We start from the raw sequence: 19,104 nt of genomic DNA, 5'->3' as shown, positions 1-19,104 counted from the left end.
TATGTTATTCAGCCGTGCTTTGAATTTGAGGTAGGCTGATTTATTTTGAAGGCCGTTTTCGGGTGATACCACTTCCTGTTTTACGTTCGTGTCGGTAAGTGGTACAAAAGTCATTGACGATGTAAGTGGGTCTCCTAACAAGAGAAATTAACGATGAAATGAATAAAATGAATGTGTCTAACCTTTAGGACAATGTAGTATAGCTCCAAATGTTCGTTTATATTCCTTTAGAGGTCCGTTTTCGCGCGTTAGCACGATCGCGAATTAGCCTCTTTCCGCTAGCTCGTTAGCTTGCCCAGTACTTCTTGTTAACACGTGACACGTATAATATTTAGATTTTCAGTATTTATACAACCTTTTCTGTATTTTATTCATACTATTAATGTATTATTTACATGTTTGAAACAATTATTTAATGTTCTAATGATAACATGTGCACTTAAATGGTTTCATATACATTCATTGACACACAAAAAAATGGGGGTGACCGTACTTCGCGGATTTCACTTATCGCGAGTGGTTTTTGATTACTGTAATCTTTCAAAACTATTCAAAAGCATCATCTGGAGCAGTTGAGAATCAATATTTATCTAGCAAAAATTCATGGTGTCCAACAAGGTTCAATCCTAGGTCCCCTCTTTTTTTCCCATCTATTTTCTAAAGGTGTTTATACATTTATTTTTCTCTTTGACACAGGTAAGAACAAAATGAAAATGTGTGTTCAGGTGTAGATTGGGGGAAAATCCAATCTTGTCAAAAGGCCCTTTCTCATCGCTTTGTGTCGATCAAGGTGGTTCCCATGGCGACCACATCCTCGAAAAGAATCCCATTGAATGCACCATTCTGTCATAAATGGATATGAAAGCAACACTTCTATTCTTGCCAAACATCGTGTTACTGTCGCTATGGTTCACTTAGGAGAGCAAAACACTATCAATTTGTAGTGCACTCATTGCAAATTGCTTGTTTTTATTTTGTCTTAGCATCTCTTCTGCCTGGTGACCATTTGTCACACCAAATATAACATGGCTGTAAAAAAACCCCAACTAAATTTACATGCACTCCAACAGAAAATTACATAAAAAGTTATTATTAAAATAAATTACAATCATGTCATTTTGGCAGCTCCTCTCCAGAGTTCAACACTGCCACCGTGTGGCTAAAAAGTGTATCTGCATGCCCTGTGATGCTGCGAGCGCTCAGACAGACTCTGGATGTTTTGCAGTGAGGAAGGCTGCATCCTCCCATCCCGGAGCGCCATTTGGCGTGACAGCTACCTCGCAGTCCAACCCTCCGACTCTCCGAGAGCACATTTGGAAAGACTTGATGCTCAATCTGACGTAAAAACTGCCGTGGATGAAATAAAGAGCTGCAGGGAGGAAAAAGACACTAGGTAAGCTTGACTATGATTATTTTCATGTTCAATCTGTGAGATGAAAACACGATCACGTTATGTTTTGACTGTGCAAGGTGCAAAGTGATGCTGAATATCAAACTGTGCTTGAAATGCCCACGAAATGAGTTTCATTCAAATATGTGCGAGTCAAGAGTGGCTGATGCTGCATGCATCCAACTTTATGCATGCAGATGTTTTCATTTTAGGATGGAATTTAGTATCACTGAGCCTCCTCGCAACATTTTCAATAATAGATGCCTCATGTGATTCACTGTATTGATTCTGTCTGAATGCGGCAATATGGGAAACCGATTATTATTATTTTTTTGCATACGTAATTCTGGAATGGTTTGACAGTCCAAATTGATGTTTCAGATGATAAGTTTAGATGCAACAAGTAAGTATGGGCAGCATGTTTTTATTTTTTTTATTTTGGGGTATTTGGGAGTGTTTTGCCGTCATGATTCGACTCCTGTCAAAGCGGCGGACCGTTTCTCGTGGCCTCTCCGCTTCTGGTTACATCTCGCTGCGATCAATGGCGGTTCATTCATCTGAGCGTCCGATTAAATTAGCGCCGCAGATGAGGCTTTAAACTGTCTTGGGGGAGAGCAACGACGCGATCGATTGACAACGGAGCCATTTTTTAAAAGTGGGTTAAAGTCGCTGACTCTTAAGTGCCGCTTCCATCTTCAAATTAATATCTCAACATTTGCTTTCTTGCTCGCATGCATTATTCTGACTTGAAGTCTGGCTAACCCAGAAATCTACTTGTGGATGCCATTCAAAGGAATTGAAACTCATCTCATTGTAAAAAAAATGCAGCCAAATAATGAGCGGGGAATTATTCGTCGCCACGGATGCTTGACATTGATGCCGTGTGAAGTTGCTTTTAGTGGAAGCTGAATGAACTTGTCATGACGCCCAGTTGTTTGCCGACTCCTTTGACAGCCTCACAGTGTGAGTGAGTGAGTGGCAGCAGGCAAAAATGAAAACGGTTTTCACAGCGGACGAAAAAATATAACGCGTGTACCCTTTAAGAAGCCAGTCGGAGTCACATGAGTCTCCATATAAACTTCAAAGGCCTGATTAGCAAATTCAATAACGATGGAATGGAAAACAACCCTCCCGTTGTGACTCTCTCGTTTTAATTAAGAACCACCATCGCCAGTTGGCATTTTCTTTTGCCGTGACTCACCCCTACGGGCTTGGTGGAGTTTAAAATAATTGACTTTAACCTCCAGGTAACGGCAAAACACAGGATGCTCAATTTGTGTCGTAGAGGCAGCTAGCTAGCGCTAAGCTAGCTTTGGACAGCAGAAACCAAAAACGGCGGACAGAAAGAATGGACTGGTTTAGGTTCATTTCGTAGCCTCAAACCAGAAAAGTTGCTGATGCTGAGTGAAGGCAACCCCCCCCCCCCCCTTTACAAAAACATACGTAAGCACAGCATCAATCGTGCAATCAAATCGGCGCCGGGTTATTGCAAAGGGGCTTAGCTGCGGGCCAAAGGAACGGCGCTGGCATAAATCGCGAGGTTCCGAGGGTTAACCAAGTTCATTTTACTTCAGGGAGGCCCGCATGCAGATTTCGACGTGTTGAGAAGAAGATTGCTTTGTTTTCCGTTCGCTAGCTCAAAGATGTCGTTTTATTTTTGGCAGCATAATTGAATTGTATGCTACAGTCGGTAACTATTTTAATTTTTTTTTCCATTGATGCTTATATAAGGGTTCATCCATGTCATATTCTGATAAAAAAAAAAAAAAAAAAAGGGCTTTACAAAAGCTATTGGCTGACAACCAAGGCATCGCTCTACAGAGTGGGCCCCGTGAGCGTGCTGACTAACTGCTTGAGTCAGCGGCGCGACCGTCAATACTTATGAGCCGGCAAAACAAACATTCGCCGCGGAGCCGTTAATCCTTTTTTTGCATGCGGCTATAATACCAAAGCTTCGAAATATATCTGAATCCATAATATCAGCAAAATGTATTTGGGGTATTCCGCGAAGACACTTGAGGATTGTTTACATGACATTATTTGTCGCGCCGACGGCGCTTTTGTCTCGTGCGGAGGCAAAGTGATCCCTCACAGCTAAGGCCGCCAGCGTTTTTGTCCTCCCAAGGTGAAACCAAGTGTGGAATTTGTGAGCGTGTGGGAAATCGGGCGCCCAAGCTAGCATGGTACATAGTTATTGATTATTACGGTAAGCTGGGCTATTATTAATAATGCCTCGGTGGGACGTCGGAATCCAACATTGGATAGAAATGTACCATGTGACTATCGCCATTTTGCTTTTCTGGATTTCCCGCTTGCAGGTGGGCCGCTTTATCCCTCAGTATTGATCTCGACCGTTCCCATCGGGCATCTTTGGAAAAAAAAACAGGAGGGAATGAAGAGCGGGTCAAGCCGCTGAGCCGAAACATGCCGTTTTTTTTTTTTTTGGATCGCCGGCCCCCAAAAGGCTTTGTCAAGGACATGGCGGGTTCGCTGAGCTTTTTATTGAAGGCAGCTGAGCAACAACAGGGTGTTTGTGCTCCTTTGATGCATAATGTAATAAAGGTTAGTTGCGGCCTATCATGTAGAGTTCCATTTTTTATTGATGGCATTTAACCGGGTGGGACGAGGTGTGCTTAATGAGGATCATTTGTGACCTTTAAATGTAAAATGGAGGTGTCCAATTCTCATTCTCAGTCATGTTCCCATCCAAATTTTTTCTTTGGGATACATTTTGTTGTAAGCAAACATAACATAATGTGCCTGCTGCAACGTAAGCTTCAAAATTTCCAGTGTGATGTTGGCACCATTTTTTTTTTGCTATTTAAAAGTGAGCCCCTATGAGTATTGACCAGTTCAATATATATTTGCACCCCCCCCCCCACCTCCTCAGTTAAGCGCCTCAGTGCTTTAGGAAATGCCTGTAAAGCTTCCTGAGCTAATGTGTAGCGATTTTCCAATGGAAAAGAAAAGGCGTAATGGTGACATCATTAGCTGCCAAGGCTAAATGACGACATGGCTCGCGTAGTGGCTTTCACAGTTTTGTGTGTATTGATTTTAAAAAAAAAAAAAAAAAAAAAAAAAAAAAAAAAACTTCAAATCTAACAATGGCGCAACATATTAAAGAGAACCTTCTCCGGTTCCGTTTACGCTCCCAAGGACATTTCCCCGTCCTTTGTGGCTCCCCCACTTAACATATGACTAATGTCTTACACGGCAGAGGAGTGTTTGATGGATTCCTCGACGTGCCCGAGCTGAGATTGGAGCCTCTGGGGGGCATCGGCAGACACCGAAAATCGAATCCGCGCACCGCCTCGCCGTGTATCTGATTCCAGTGGACATTTTTAGACTCCCGACATCTCTCTTAGACGTATATCAAATCCATCTAGGAGCATAGATGGTCAGGTTTCCACCTAAAAAATGCCAAGGTAACTGAATCAGCCTTAGAGACTAAAAATGGAGACTAAAAATGGCGACCAATCAGCAAAAGCTTTCCTCGAATAAATGTCAGGGCAGAAAATTAGACTTTGGTCCGTCTGATAAGGAAAAAGGTCAAATCCAGCTCGGCAGGTCGAGATGATTGAATTTGAATTTTTGCTGGATAATGAGAGAAAGTTAAGAAGCATGAAAAGTTAGTCTTTGTTTCTGTCCTCGTCCACCGTCAGCCGCCGCGACACGGCGAGCTCACGGAGCGTTGCCGAAGACGGATGGCCGCATTACTGCCAGACGTGTCACGCGAGACAAACGACGACGGTAAACGGGTGAGGCAAACGCGGGAGATTGTCTCCCATGGTTGCGAATCGTAAGCGTCACAGTTGCTATGGAAAAAAATAAAAAAAGACGGGCAAAATTGCGTTTCTGCCACACTGTACACTTTTTAATACCAGAAATTTGATTTAAACACAGCGGGAGGGGGGGGGGCAAATCGTATTTGTGGGCAGGCACAATTTGTTGATGATGCAGTCAGTGAAGCGTTGAAACCTGCTTCAACCCTCCCCTTGTCACTAAACGTTTACATCATCAGGACGTCCTCTACCAAGGACACTTCTCTGACCACCGTGTGTGTGTGTGTGCTCATCAAGAGAAAGCCGCCTTTGATCACTTAATTAAATTTCAAATTGCTGCAGTAGACAAGTGTTGGGATCCTGGCACATTTTTTAGGTTCAAGGTTTCAATCCATTCACTACCAATGACGATTTTAGACGTCAACGTTGTATTTTGAACTGGCAGCGACCGCAGGTTTGCCCAGACTTGTTTCGTCGAAGCTACGTTCATCTCCAACACGCCCACGAGGTCACCGCTCGCAAGGTCGGAGGTCATTAATCAGATCGGCGCAGGAGACTGGCGGGATCATCAGCGCGGGGGATCTCCCGCTGGGCGCAATGCTGGTTTTACCATTGATCATTTGCTCGCGTGTATTTGTGTTTGTGGAGCGTCCGAGTCAACCGAGGGAGCGAAGGCAGATGGAGGAGGATTTAATAGTTTTTTCTATTTAGAATCTCTTCAGCTTTTTTTTTTTTTAGGCTAAGTGTGACATGATAACAAACGACCCCTGTTGCACAGGTCTGAAATGATGTCACCGAAAGGTCAAGGGTAATGGCGGATCCATACGGCTAGCAAATTAAAGTTACACATCATCAACCAGTCCAGTCGATGAATGTAAGCCGTTGTTCGGAAAATCCAATCCAGAACACAAACCGTTGAAAATACCAATTACTACTTTCCTATTAGACATTTTATCACCACTGCACCGAATATTCCCTGTCTTAATCCACATTTTTATTCTTTGGCTTTTTAACCCGTCGCAGTGTTTTAAATCAGTCGTATTATTGCCTTCGGGGGCTTTTTTTTATCACCTCGTTATGTTTTTCCCGTGATTGCCGTCGGTCATTTTAAATACCGACTGCATTGCGTCTTTTGGGTTTTTTAGTCTACGTACAGTTTTACCTTGGCTACGTTTTTTTTTTTCCATCATCGCTCGTTTTTTGAAGATCCAGAGCAGTTGAATTATCCATTAAAATGTTTCCTCATTAAGGAGGAACATAAGAAATAAGGCCAGTCCATCAATTACAGGGGAAACCTGGCCTACTTTGAGCAGCTTAAAATACGCATTCCGTTTTTTTAACTCATCTCAGCAGAAAAATAAAAAAGAAATTTCAATTATTTTTGAAAAGACAGAATGCGTGCAAACAAGGCACATGACGGATGACTTAGTCGCACATGTGAGAGTTTATGCAGCCAAGCTTCTCCGTGTGGAATAAAGGGGCCACAATAAACAGGCAGTAATAGACACGCTAGACGTGATTAATGGATCTGCAGGCAGCGAGGAAACTTTAAATATCTTGTCTGGGAACAAAGTGTACGACGCACACCGGACGGAGCTCCTACTGTGTGAGGATGAATTGCTGGGAAACAAAAATTTTTGCATGTCTTTTTTTTTTTTTGCAGTCTGACAATGAAGCCCTGAAAAAAAAAAATACAGCAAATATATATTCATTCCATTTTACTTGGATGTACTTGTCTCTCTATGAGTAATGGAAGGCAGATGTCAGATAAAGGCAAAGAAACCTCCAAGTGCATCAGTCGGCTACATTTTACAATTCGCTGTTGCTTTTGGAACCCGGCGGGAGAAGTTACTTAATTTCAGTCGACAGGCGTGGAATTGTATACATGAATTTGGGGAGCTTCTATTTTGTAGCCATGCTAACCACTCGGCTCTGGAGATTTGTGGATTGGAACGCCGGGGCTGAGGTTGCGAAAGAATACGTCACCGGCGTTGACACGTTTCGAGTCAATTCATGACAGCTAGCAAAGATTTCTCAAGAAATTCAACAACCTGAAAAAGAGTTGATATATAGCCGCTAATAAAAGTGTCATCAGCATAAAAATGCTAATTTGTTGCTAATTAAAACAAAAAGTTACTGATATAAACAACAAATAGGAGAGGGCCCCGGTACAGAACCCTGCGGAACACCCTTATGGATAGCAACACATTCAGAGCCCATATCGTCATATTTAATCTCGTTTTTCAGTAGCATCCCACTCCTATATTGGAAAAGTCTGCCGTCTGAAAAATGCATGAGCTATCAGCATGGCGTAAAAGGAAGTGAACACAAGCATTTTGAATACAAATGCTAGAAGAGAAGCACTTAGCAGACCACCCAAGGCTATTAGAGGTGTTCTATAGGACGTGCTGATCATGCTAAACAGCGCTCGCTGTGATTGTGTGTTCCGTGTACAAGTAGAGTAGGCTCTGAAATGAAACAAACCACCTTTACGTAAGGCGCGGCATTAGCTAGCATGCTAGCTGAAATAACAAACTGATGTGTCAACACACGTTTTACTTTGTTTCCGTGCTTTACTTTGTTTACTTGCAAATTTGTTTGAGGAAGCTCCATAAAGCTAAAGATATCGCTATTACATCATCTGTCGCAAATCTGCCATCCCGCCTTGAGGAACGTCCCGGTACTGCACCACGCAGGCGCCGTCGTCTGCTGGTTTGTCCTGCGGCATGCGGGCAATTATCTGGCTGTGTAATTACGGCACTGGCAGCGACACAGAAAACCACGGATTACGTCGAGACAAAAAGCGAGAAACAGCCGCCGTGCAGACACAGACAAAGTTGGACAGGGGTTACATAATTAGCTAATTGCCTCCTGCATAGCTAATGCGCGCGGGTCTGCTTATGCCAGGGATTTCTTTTTTTTCCCACCGTGAGATATTTATAGGTGGTTTGCTGATTCGGCGCTAAATCAGTGCGACGTGTCTTTCCAGTGGACTAGAAAATGAGTGCGGCAGAAAATGTCAAAACACTTTGCACTCCTGTTTTTTTATGGCTGACATGAATTATAAACCAAAATAATCAACTTGCAACTAATATTGGTGTTAGTTAAAAAAATATTTTATTTATTTATTCACTAATCTATTGCCTCTTGACGGAAAATGCAATTTATTTCCAAGCAATCCAGGTCACGGCCAAGGACAAGAATTTCGGTAGCAAACATTCTTAGCATGAATCGTGAACATTTGATCGAGCCGATTTCCGGCGTACATCCTTAAGCAAAAGGACGATTTAATCGCTCACATCCGATCAAAGTGAATGTGACCAGAGCACCTCTAATTGGAAGAGTGACTCGACTTGGAGCTTTTCCCCAAGTCGTTCTTCCTACCGCCAATTATGGCGACAAAGTTGTACAATGGCCACTTTACGGATAAACTCCAGCTTGTGTTCAGATCCACAAAAAAAAGAGAATCACTTTGTGGTCCCGTCCATGTTTGCCGATCATCAACTCTCAACTTACGTCGCTCACATGTGAAGGTGAACGAATCCCAAACAAAGCAGACCAATCGTTTACTCATTTGGGCGTTGTTATTGATCTGCGCTCAGATTCAATCGAAATGGATTTGTAAAGTAAACACAGCGGCAAGGTCAGTCAAAATACTTTTTGGGAGAACCACAAACCCCCCCAAAAAAAATTACCGAACTTCAGAATTGATAAAAGCAGATTTAACCGATTAATTGAATCGAATTTGTAACGAATTAAAAGCACTTGGTCCCGATAAACTTTTTGCGGAGCGCTGCAATTGACGCTCACATCCAATTTAATTGGCTCTTTATCAGCCAATTACAGCCGATGCCATTTGTCAGAGAACGCCGGCGCGCGCCACTCGCCGTTCGGAGTAATTAAAGCCGCCCGATTGATTCTTCCGTTAACCTCTTTTTTTCCGTGGCGGTCCGCCGCATTCGAATGTGGACAGGCATACAAACGGCGACTCCGCATGAAAGGACGATTTGGCTTCCTTTTTCCCGTTCTACAAACCGTCTGTGACATCCAATCGGCTTCTCTTTTTTTGGTCGAATTGGAAGCAGCGTTAAGGCAGCCACCGGGGAGCCAATTACTATTCCCAACCATTGGCTGGTTTTCATCTATTTTTTATACGAGGTATGAAGGGGCTCTCTCGTACCAGAAAAGACCAGAGCGCTACTTGAATCTCTGTCTGGCGGATGACCTCATCATCACCGAAGCGCTCGAGTGGAAACGCGATGAAAGATTTGCAAAGTTCGCTTCACGCGGACGTGCAACTTAAGAGCGGTAGTCGAGGCTTTTGTCGGAAGATCCTCGCGTCAGCAAAATGCTAATGGTCTCCCCTTGCTAACGACTCGAAAGTGAACTAGGCAACAAGGCCCACGAGCAGGGTTGAGGTGTCTTCTTATTACGGGAATGATATGTTGCCGTAGGTGCTCTTTCATTATTTAACCCATTTTCCCGTTTTCTGCTGTAATGGAATTTCTTTTTTTTTTATGTGGCTGCTCCACAAAAAAAATATATTGTGTTTTGAACACCGCACGATTATTCCTGCCAAAGCAGCGTGTTATCAAGCTGTCAAAGCCAATCGCAAATCACGGCGTACTAGTAAAACTGATGCGCTGCACAGACAAGGCCGTATTTTGTCATGAAAATGATTAAGAGATTAGAATTCACAGTCAAGTTGTAGGTCATGTAAAAACTGGTGTGATTTTTTTGTATGCAATCCAACAAAATTCTTAAAGAAACAGGCTCTGTATGATTAGAATAAAGTTTTAGCGCTACAAGTAACGATTATTTTAATCATCGATTCATTTGCCGATTATTTTGTCAATGAGTCGGATAAATCTTAATCTCCACCACTTTACTCAAAAATAATTATTTCGAATTGACTGGTTTGGTTCGTAACGTAAAAAATAACCATGATTAAAAAAAAGAGATTTTTTTCCATTTTGATTCAACACAGACAATTTTAATTGTTTGATCAAAAATGATTTTAAATTTAATAATCCATTAGTTTTTGATTAATAATCATTGTGGCTCTTGCGTGTTTTTTGCATTCCATTTATATAGATATGAGTATAGCTTAATTAATATAGTATATCATTATTTATTATAATTATCAGTTCCAATACACAGAGATTTTGAACGGGTTAGCTGGGGTCATAGCTCAAATGTGCTACATCGTTGTCACGGATTTCCTTCGAGCCTTCAGGGCTCAGTGTTGTTGGCGACAGCGCAAACATAATCGATTTGAAAGGATATTTGAGCTATGATGCAAGCGCTAGCTTCATATTGATGCAAATTGCTATCACAGTTGTCTCAGGCCGTTTTCTGGACAATTTGTTTGTATGTACTCCAGATAGCTGATAGCTTCAAATTTTTTTTGGCAATCGGCTAGTGACTGATCTGTTCAAACACAGCAAAAAAGCAAACGTTTACTACACGCAGAGTTACGAGTTTCCCAAGCATATCATTAGAATGAGAATCCTGGAGAGTTATTACCGTCGGTAGTATACAGCTGACAAAGCTCCGAGACCTCCGATTTACATTTTCTGGCCAGCTCCGCTCCCGCTGGCAATGTTCTCAATTCCACGCCGAGCTGCGCTTGGATTTCCGGAAACAGGGCAACAAATGCAGGCTTTCATGCCAAATTGAATGCCTCCATTTTCGGGGGAAACTACTCCGGCTAGCTCTCACAGTTCTGTGCGGTGAATTGATAATATTCATGAGGAATAAGAAGTCAAAGTTAAACTCTTTACCCCCAAAAAAATCATTTCACTCGTGACTCATTAACCGTGTTAGCTTAAATTACACGCTAACACAAACTAAGCTAGCATTCTGTATTAACCTAAATGACACACTAGCACAAATGTTGGGAATCACTGTACCTAATGAAGTGTCCGTTAAGGGTGTTCCCCACACCACTTTGACTTTAAAATCATGTGGTTGTGTTAAATGCTACCAAATGCCAGTATGTGTCACGAATGTCACAAAATGCTAGCAGCTGACCTTTTTAAAGTATTTTATGACGTTAGATTTGTGGCGTTGTAATAATTTCCAAAATTGCTAAATCCATAAACATACTTTGGCGCATTTTTTTTTCTCCCAGAGACCACCAAAGTAGGAATAAACAATGCAAACAAAAGAGGAACGCCGGCAGCCGCGCATTTTGACTGATCTCCTCCCTCTCGGCTTGTACTGGGAACACTGGTACCTCCTTCATCCGCAAGATGAGAGAGAACACGCTGCGCTTCTCAATTCACAATCACACCCCCTCCATCCTCAACCCCCTTTCCTCCTGAGACCACCTCTGCATGACGGCATGCCACTATTTTTAAACATGCCGTCATCTTGATCAGGCTGGTGCACGCCAACCCCCCCCCCCAACGTCACCCGGCCCCACCCTGCACTCTGCAAAACAAGCACCCTCATGAATATAAAAAAAAAACAACAAAGAGGGGGGGATACGTAGTCGGATTAAAGATTACTGGAGCAGGTGTGCAATAATGAGCGCCCCACCTAACTGCAAAAATCCACAACGTGACCTCGTTGCTATTCCGAGGTGTGACTTCATGTCGAATAAATACGATGATGCCTTGTCAGTGTTGTCAACCGCCCACTTTAATATTCAAACGAGGCTGCAATAGATTATTTAATTATTTCATGCAAATGGGAAAAATAATAATAAATAAAATAATAATAATAAAAAATTTATTATTCAATTATATATAAAATAATAATAAAAAAAAAGATTAATAATAAATAATAAAAAAAAATTGATCTAACCCCGCATATGTGTTTCCTCATCTTAATATCTCCTCAAACCCGTAGCCACGTGTTTGAAGTCTGGCTCTTTTTATATAGATTAGCACAGGGGCTAGTAAATTAAGTGGCATGGCCATGCATGGCAATTTAATTAGCCGGCTTTAAAATCAAACGTAAATCCGCCCCCTGCGCTGGAATTTAATTTCCACCAAACAAGCCTTTGAGCTGCTAGTTTTGCTTGATAGGCACGCTGACACGCATTCGAATCGGTCCCGTGTCATGTTGTCGTGTGCACCTGCCACAAATTTGTCATATTTGTTGATGGAAGCATAACGCGCCGGATCGTAGCTGCCTTTTGTTCTTATTGTCAGTTTAAGAAATCCGTCACATGCTACTGGAATATTTGCTAGCATCAATTTGAAGTGGGTTTTGTGTTTGGCTTTCTATTCAATTATGTTATCACTGTATGTATTCAATAAAGTACAGTACTGCAGATTGCTAGATTCCCGTCACCATTCCCGCGGGGAGTGTTAATCGAAATTGTCACTCACCTACCGTTGTGACACTCAAACATAGTCACCCCGCCCCCCTCTCGGAGGTATTTAAGTGGCATTGTAAATTATTCATAACATAGCTAATTTTCACCATGCAGCTTTTATTGGCTTGTATTTGTTGTCGTTTCCCTTGCGACACCCACTACAATTATAGAAAAATACCCCTTGTTTTGATTCTTTCCAGCAATTAAATCAAAATTTTCCAAAATGTTCTGCTTCTGGCAGTATTTTTATTTTTTTTTTTAGACACATTTCAATTGGGCTTATTTATTGAGTTTTATTTATTTAGTTAGTTTCATTTTTTTTGTTTTATTTATTTATTTCTTTTTGTTTGTTTTATTTCTTTATTTTCAACTTTGACTCCCATGACGCTGACTAAATTTTGCACATGACCAGCGAACAGCAAAACACGACTTTAAAGCCGAGACGCTTTTCTCATGTTCCCGTTCATTAACTAAACTGAGGGTGTGATCCGACTCGTAATGTCTTCACTATCACTGGTATGCCGCCACCAATACCAGCATTCCCACCTTCTCCGCCAAGGGAGCCAATTTAACTCTCATGCCTATGCATTTATTCATATGGAGTCTTGCCGGTTTCTCCCCCCCCTTGCGCATAATGGTAGCACCATGAGTGGGAGGGGGGTGAGACGCAAAAGCCTCTCTATGTCTCTCTTGTTGCCGACAGCACGAGCCAATCATGCCTTTATTCTATTCTACTGGTCCTAACGGCTTCTAAACGCCGGCCCATCCCCCCATAAAGCTCATAACCTCGCATCCCCTTAGATGCAATTGTTGGCAAAGAATGCAATAAATCATTTCTTTGTGCCCGCCGTACAGCGCCACTTCATCATTGCTCATGAATCTTCGTCCAAAACGGGATTCCCAAGCAAAATTTCATCCATTCACATCGAACCCGATCACATAAGCCGACGGTTGGACAAGCTGTCGGCTTTAATTGCGCGCGACGTACCGCGAGGGAACATCTGTAAGGCCACCGCTAGCGTTGGAATGCAGATGGTAAACGTAATTAGTCGGCGGTAATCGTAGACGCCGCGCTATGTCGTCCAGCCTTTGTCTTTCAAGTTACCGCCCTGTGTCGACCTTAAAAAGCAAACTTCTAGAAATGGGCCTTCTCAATCTGTTGACTGGAACCAAACCATCTGGGAAATATGAATTTTGGTTGGTTGGTCTTTTTTTTTTTTTTAGTACCAGAAGGATTTCAAAATTTCCACTTGTTGACTAGCAGGTTACTAAGTGAATTAGTACTCCGTACGCCCTCAAGACGCTAATTCCATCAAACGCCCGTGACCCCTGACCCTCAAGCGTATGCTCACCGGTGTCGGAGAGATGGATTGGCAGCAAATGAGATGTAACCGCTTGACGGGGCGCCGGAGAGATGGATGAGCGATGATGCAAAATCGTCAACCCCCCCCCGACTATTATCGAGGTGGCTGGCCTTCATCATGTGAGCCGTCTCGACATGATCTGGTTATAAACGAGCTTGCTCAGAACGCCGTTCCTCGTGTACATCCGTAACTCGGAGATGCTCCAATGTGCTCCTTCCTGGATGTTGAACAACCTGGGTGAAGAGTGTTAATGGTGTTTAATTAACACCAGAGGTTAGCCATGTCCCCGTCGCACTCCCGTTCCAGAAACGATGAATGGATAACGGCCGCGGGGTGATGCGGGCTCGTGCTCTAATAGGAACAACTCCCAAGAGGCCATTTTGGGCGGCCATTATAGTGATGACAAGGACCTTTTGTGTTGTTGACTTGTTGCTGGCATTTGCGCAGTTTTAAATCTTTGATCACAAATCTATTCCATGCTTGTCATTTTTAATATTGCCTGATTCCGTTTTGATAGCTCCGAGGCTCCCTGGGAGCTTCAAAGTATCATGTTTTTTTTTTTTTTTTTTTTAAATAAATGTGGAGTGCAAGTCACTAAACTTCATTAAGGAAAATTATTTTTCAATTTTAGTTTCCTTACCAAAAATAAGCGACAGTACCCCCCAACCAGGGGCGTATCTAGAGGGGGAGGGGGGGCATGGTTTTAGTTTTGATGTTTTTTTGAATATATTTAAATTTTCCATCAATATTTAATGTTATTTCATTGCAAATAATACGCAAATAAAAATTTGTATATTATGTCATATATTGGGAATTTCTTTGCCATGTTTCTATTCGACACTTCCAACGAAGCTACTTTGCTTCCCTGCTCCCCATCGTGCCTGTTCCGCTCTTTGTTCCACTTCACCGGGAGTGCCAGGATGCGCCGGGAGAGCGTTTTGAGGACGGGTCCAATCTCTCCGTTTTGGGGCACGCGTCTGTCAGCTGCCGTGTTTGATGTTGTCGATCGGAAGAAACGGTTGCGTGTTTGTGCGGATGGTGACAGGTGTGTGGGAGTACGCTTTAGTGTTGTGGGGGAATAAAAAAAAAAACTGTTCGCATAGGTGTGCGCTTGAACCTCCCCCTCCCTCCCTTTCCGTGCAACTCCGGGGACTAGCATGTTCATTATTCTTTCTAAAAGAAACATTAAAATTTCATCAGTGCAATGCAATCTGTAGCAGGGCGGGGGGTGTGCAAGCCAGGAAAAAAGAGAGAGCAAGAGAGAGTGAGGTGGGAGGGAGGATGCTGCATCCTCCTCTCATTCACCGCCGCCTGCCTTTTTTTTTTTCCCTCGACATCCGTTTCTTTCGCCGCCTCCAATCCGCGAACACGCCGATGCGCAGATTACGACTCGTCTCATGATATGAGGCGCCGGCATCCCCCCATGCTCCCCCCTCCCACCCTCGGAGCGTCCCACCTCTTTCTACTACTACTACAGCAGCGTCACTCGGTCTCCCTCACCCAAGCAGGGGCGCCGTCTCCTTAGGCAACAGGATGCAAGCCTTTAGCATCCGGAGCAGAGAGGCTAACAAGGTGTGCTTCCCATCCCTTCAGGATTTGGAGATGTGATGTCTGGAGAGGCTGGACCAGTCTGGGGGTTTGGACTTTTTCCACAGACTGAAAATGTAATGGTAAGTCCTTTGCTTTCAACTTGTTGATTGCTATGAAGAAAAAAAAAAAAATGGTTTTGCTGTGATGTTGACGGGCGACTGGCTCATTAGTGCTGCACTTTTCTCACATTGATCGGGGTTGCGGGGATATTAGAGGCTTCCATTGGTGGGTTCCCCGCCCCAACTACTATCATAAGCAGCTTTATATGCCCACCAAGGTCTCCCAGGTAGCCTTAATAGCGCTAATTGTCTCCTAATTGGGCTTTGCCTCAACCGAGGAGGCTCATTTTGGTTGCTGAGCCGCTTAAAGCTGCGGATGAAAGAATTAGCGAGATGACGGCTCAGTGTGAAAGTGGGCTGGAGTGTGTGTGTGTGTTTGGAATGAAAGAGACTAGAGGAGTCTTTGAATGCGTTATCCACGGGGCCATCTGCGGAAGTCCCGCGTGATGGATGGCGACCAAGGCGGGGTGTGTGTGTGTGTGTGTGTGTGTGTGTGTGTGTGTGATGGAGGAAGAAGAGGATGAGGAGGAGAGGCAGTCGGGTGGAGGGTGCTTTTACGAGGAGAAAGGGAGAAACTATCTTCCCTCGTGTGTGTGTGCGTGCGTGTGTGTGGCCGTACATCACAGAGTGGCTAATGGAATACAGCCGACTTGAAGGGTCCTCGACACCCTCCTGCATCTCGACAACTCACTCCGCCCTTTAAAAAAACATTCCGGCATCAAGTGTGTGTGTGTGTGTGTGTGTGTGTGTGTGTGTGCTCATATTCATTCAGTTGCACGAAGTTGGACCGCCAAATACCGATGACAAATCCTGCAGTGCCGAGGAAACTTCGAGCGAAACTTCAGAGAGCCAATCTGGCCACGTCGTCGTTGTCAAGTGATTTAAAAGCGTTTCCGCAATTTCAATCCGTCATCCAGGAATTAGCCTTATCCGATATAGCCAATCGTTATTTAGCGCGACAGTCTGTTTTACTTAACGGCGCGAGTCGGCGTCCACCTCCGCAGCCCCGTTGACTTTACAAGACTTTGCAAATTACGATCTTTGTGGATCTATCGGTCGTAAAAAGAGGTTTTATAAAGCGTGTCGGACTCGGGTTTGGCGGGAAGAGACTCAATCTGAACCTTTGACCCTTTTTTGGACCAGTCGCGTTGAACGTACGCAAAATGGACGCCGCATTCCAGGATGCTGTAAATCAGCCTCCCAAATGTCTTCATGCGTAAGTGAGATTTCACACTCCCGATTTTATCTCCCTTCTGTGTATTTCCCTTCCATAGTCAACTATAAAAGCGAGAATGCTTCCCTCCCACGCACTTTTCCCATGATCTTCCCCATCCTCCCATCTCCCGGCACATAATGAGATTTGACGTTAATCCCGACACAATATCACAAGATTACGCGCTTCTGTGTGAGCGCCGCCGCCCGACGGCTTTGAGCGAGTTTGGCGGCGTCAAAGCGCCTTGGTGTAATCTAACGTGTAATTTGCCAGCTTGTATGGAAACGACCGGACGGGTTTTTATTCTTCTTGTCAGATGAGCCAGTCCAATCCAATCCCACGTAAAGGGCATTTGGCAAGCAGTGTTTTTTAGAATCCCGATTTATTATTGTGTCATGGAAACAACAAACAAGGCGGTGCCAAAGAAGACATTTCTCCGCAAGCTAATGAGCTGCCGACGTCAGCCTTCACCTTCGCAAAAAAAGTGATTAGCCGAGTATTCGGATCGGCGTTCCCATCGCCGCCTCGCTCGTTTCCGGGTTGCCGTGACAACAGGAGAAGCCCGGTTGGCGTTGCTCGACAGCAATTAATGAATGCGTCGAGCCTGATTGATTTGTATGTACAAATGACGACGGGAACTGTGAGGATATTAACGTCTTAACTGGGTTGCATTAATGCGAAAATCAGATTTAATTTAATGATTCGTTTACGGTGCTGTTGTCTCCTTTTAAGCATCGGCAGTTAAGCACATTTCTCCACTGTCGCCCCGACGCTAACCTTCCTCCCAATTCCCTCCTCGCCTTCCAAGGACTGCGGAACTAGAAAATTGATGACCAGAACGCCGGTAAATCCACCGAAATTGAATCGTCGGTATATCCTGCCAATCATATTTTGATTAGCTCCAATGTCACTTAAGCCGACGGTTTACATTGAAAGCAGCCGTTAGCGGCTGATTGTATTTTAATGCCACGGCAAGGCGTTTGCCGCGTTTCACCTTTGACCTCTCCAGGCGTTAATTTCAACCGCGCCCATCCCGTCGCTTACCTTCCCTCCCTGAGGAAATCAGGCCGGATCTATGACCGCCATTTACATCTGGGCAAATGAAAGCGCCGCTGTATCGTTATTGCCTCAGGACTCGTGAATCAAACTTTATTGACCAGTCGGAGAGTTGCGGACACCCGTTGAATACAAAGTGAAAAGGGCACCATTTTTTTTTTTTTTTTTAACCGTCTGTGGAAGATTCTCGATGGGACGGGCAACACTGAGCACCAAAGCAGGGATGAAATTGAAGTCTCTGCTTCTCATAAATATGCTGATCTCAATTCCGGGTAGGAGCGTTACGGCCATCTTAAACAATAAACGCCGACATGTATTTGTCAAAGATACCGTGGACATCTTGTCTGATTTTATCAAGCGTCGTCTCGGGAGAAATGTTGCATTTTACGGCCGTGTCATTATCACAGGGCGTTCCATTTGAGTCGATTAAATCTCACATATGCGGTATTGTCGCCGCAGCAGCTAGCATTATGTTAGCGTGTAATGCAATCATGGGGAAGTAAATGTTTATGTAATCACCAAGCATAACATTAGGTTTGCTTCTACTATAACAAGTCCATTGAGGCATTCAGGGAAAGTTTTCCCATTGCTTCTTCGACAGCGCTAGTTGGCTAAAAGTTTCGCGCTCCTTGTTAGCATGTCTTTGCTTCTTTGATAAGGTCACGCTGTACCTGCTGTTGCTTGTCAGGAAAAAGGCAGATGGAGAAGGGCCCCAGCACGCCGTGGCCTAAATTTCACACCATGCTGTTGTTCCGTGGCAGGTAGAGCCACCATCTTCAGATGTGAGAGTGGCAGTCGGTCGGCCGTGTCCTCTAATGGCCTGGCGCTGGTCACGCCGCTTCTCTGTATCGACTCGCCGTATGTTGTTATGCTGGGCTGCAGTGGAACCAAAATTGATTTCTAACAGAGTCCTCATGTGTGTGGAAATAATGGCCAACTGTTTGTCAATTGTTCTTTCTTTGGGTTTCGCCATTACTGCAAATCATCGCAATGTTTAAATTTGTACAATATTTGGAGTGCGGGAAACTCTGCTAGCAATTATTGCTCTCAGCAGCAAAAGTATTACATTCATATTTACCACATGTCCTTCACGTTGGGTTAAGTTAAGCTGGTTTGGCCTTGGCTTCACACGAGACATTTTGAATGACAGTCGTTGGAATCTAATTTACCCGAGCCCAGCCACCAATCCTGCGGTTCATTTGGACCCCCTCCGTTACACGTTTACCCAACCTCAAAATGACTCAATCCTCCCTCGGTGGAAAAATAAGTTTGGATCGACGAGACGGCAATCAAAATCAATCAGTCAGTTTACGACATCAGTTG

At 43.8% G+C, this 19,104-nt stretch overlaps 1 protein-coding gene across 2 annotated transcripts in view; it reads left to right on the top strand.

The window, feature by feature from the left end:
* Positions 1-1,244: 1,244 nt before the first annotated feature.
* Positions 1,245-19,104, top strand: part of nav3 (neuron navigator 3) — a 101,808-nt gene continuing 83,948 nt past the window's right edge. For both annotated transcript variants that reach the window (XM_037243846.1, XM_037243845.1), the window contains exons 1-2: positions 1,245-1,393; positions 15,457-15,533. The gene's annotated coding sequence lies outside the window, so the exon portion shown is untranslated. The remainder of the gene's footprint in view (positions 1,394-15,456; positions 15,534-19,104) is intronic.

Source organism: Syngnathus acus, chromosome 23 (genome assembly GCF_901709675.1).
Source record: "Syngnathus acus chromosome 23, fSynAcu1.2, whole genome shotgun sequence".
Taxonomy (NCBI): domain Eukaryota; kingdom Metazoa; phylum Chordata; class Actinopteri; order Syngnathiformes; family Syngnathidae; genus Syngnathus; species Syngnathus acus.
The sequence above is the reverse complement of the archived record's forward strand: the minus strand, read 5'-3'. Positions and strand labels throughout refer to the sequence as shown.